The following is a 2,551-nucleotide window of genomic DNA, read 5'->3' on the forward strand; positions in this document are numbered from 1 at the left end:
GTGGTGGTGGTGGTGGTGGAGGTGGCGGTGGTGGCGGTGGTGGTGGTGGTGGTGGAGGTAGTGGTGGTGATAATGGTGATGATGGAGATGGTGATGGCAGTGGTGGTAGTAGTATCCCCATTTTACAGAGGAGGCAACTGAGGCATAGAGAAGGGTTGCATGGTCTGAACACGACCACCCGGCTAGTAAGTGGCTGAGTGGAATTTCTACCCAGCAGCTGGCTCCTGAGCTGCTCTTCAGGACCAGGCGCAGTCCTCATGTCACGCTCTCTGAGCTTCCTTCCCACAGGCACATAGGCCCCACAGAGCTCCGTGGCACAGCCTGTATGTGCTCCAAGAATATTACAGTGTCCGAGTGCTGCCTGTGCTAGCCCTGGACTCCCGGGTGCAAATGCCCTGACTTAGCCACATGTGTCCCCAGGGCTGGGCCAGGGCTGGACACAGAAGATCTCCCAGACAAGTCTGTGGAGTAAAACTAAGACATCATATCATGGTGGGCGCTGGGGTGTCCCAGGTCCCCGCAGACACAGTCTCTGTTCTCGTTCATCCCCGAATGTCCACCTGGAGCTGGAGTGGGAGGACCAGGTATCAGTGCCTTTCTGTCCTCACCTCCCCTGCAGAGCCACTGCCCAGCATCAGGCCCCCTCAGGCCCAGGCCTACCGCCAGCCTCCTCCTCAGCCCTGAGATGAGGGGCCCGTCTTTCCCAGCCTCTCCGGCCCGGAGGCTTTGTATCTGTCTCTTTAGGGGAAATTGAGCCCCAAACCTGCAGCCACCGTTTTCTGCTTCCCTGGCCCAGACTCTGTCAGCCTGTGTCTACTCACAGCCCTGGGAGGAAGGCATTGTGGAGTTTTGTTTCTGTGGCCTGGAGGGGCTTGGCAGTGCATGAAGGAGGAGAGACGTGGGGAGTGTGTTCTGTAAAGGCCGTGTCCACACACACGCGGGTCGGGGGTGGGGCTGGCCTGCAGCCTGGCTCCTCCACAGATGCTGCCATCTGCCCAGCCAGAACATGCTCACAGCTTGGAGACCAGCCTCTCCTCTGTCTTCCCACCTCCCAACCCCACCATCTGGCCAAGGAGAGCACCCCCTCCGCCAAATGCAGATGTGTTTGTCTATCACACACACATGCAAAAACATACAAACCTACATAAACATCCAAGCAAACACAAATACTACATGGGCATGCAACGGGGCACATGCACATACATATACTCACGTGCAGACCAGCACACACAGTCTACACCAGGGGTCCTCAAACTTTTTAAACAGGGGGCCAGTTCACTGTCCCTCAGACCGTTGGAGGGCCGGACTATAGTTTAAAAAAACTATGAACAAATTCCTATGCACACTGCACATATCTTATTTTGAAGCAAAAAAACAAAACGGGAACAAATACAATGTTTGTATTGGCATATGGCCCGCGGGCCGTAGTTTGAGGACCCCTGGTCTACACAGATGTATCTCCACATCCCCACGTGCATGTGCCCAGGCTGTGCCCAGTGGTGCAGTACCCACGATGGGGATAAATACCCCTCATGAAAGCTGCCATACATGGAATGATCACACAAGTCTGGGCGTTGAATGAGGCCCTGCGTTTGCATGCGTTGTGTCATTTAATCCTCATAACAACTAAATGTGGTCGGTACTATCATCCCCATTTAACAGATGAGCAAAATGAGACCCAAGCAAATGAGTGCACAACCAGCAGCGTGTAGCTACTTACTGAGTGTGAGTCCCTTCCCCTGGACCTGTGCTGAGGGCACAGCTAGCCCAGCCGGGCCCCAGGCAGCCTGGGGAGCCTGGTGGCACCCCCCCCCAAACTCTGCCAGTCTAGCAGCCAATGAGTGACCTGATGCTGAGTGTCGGGAAGCAGACAGTGGTGGGAGAGTTTGGAGAAGGTTGGCCGCAGGGAAAGGAAAGAGAAAGAAGCATTGCCTGCAAGTCTGGCAGCGGGGGCTCAAGGGGGGGCTCATGACAAGGGAGCAGCCAGCCCTGAGGGAGGCGGAATAGACTCAGAGAAATCCCCACAGTTCCCCACCAGAGTCAGCCCATATCCCACCCACTGTTATTCTGGATCACAAAGTCATGCAAGACCCCAAAAGCCTCATTTCTTGGCTCACAGAGATCCTTTGCAATCCTCTGATAGAAAGGCATGTGGCCAATTAAAGGGCTGCAAAGCCAGAGGGAGGCAGGACAGCCAGACTGGAGAGCCTTCGAATCCAAACACCGGCCAGTTACTTCCCATTTCAGGGCCTCAGTGTCCCCCTCTGTAAGCAGGATGAGTCCTGAGTCCTGGGTTGATACAGAGGGAATGACAAGGCGTGCACAGGAGCTCTGAACCCCTCTATCCACAACCCAGCACCGCTGAGAGTGTCCCCATCACTGCCACGCCTGAGCCTCCAGCGCCCCTGTGGTCCCAGCGTCAGAGGGCCTGTGCTGCTGCTTCAGAGTGGGCAATGGGGGGTAAGGGTGCCCCAGACCTGGGTGACCTGGGTCTCAGGCCCCATCTAACTGCTGTCCCCGTGTCCCCCACCCACCCACCCACAGGAGGACT

The sequence above is a fragment of the Myotis davidii genome, unplaced genomic scaffold (genome assembly GCF_000327345.1).
Source record: "Myotis davidii unplaced genomic scaffold, ASM32734v1 scaffold673, whole genome shotgun sequence".
Classification (NCBI taxonomy): domain Eukaryota; kingdom Metazoa; phylum Chordata; class Mammalia; order Chiroptera; family Vespertilionidae; genus Myotis; species Myotis davidii.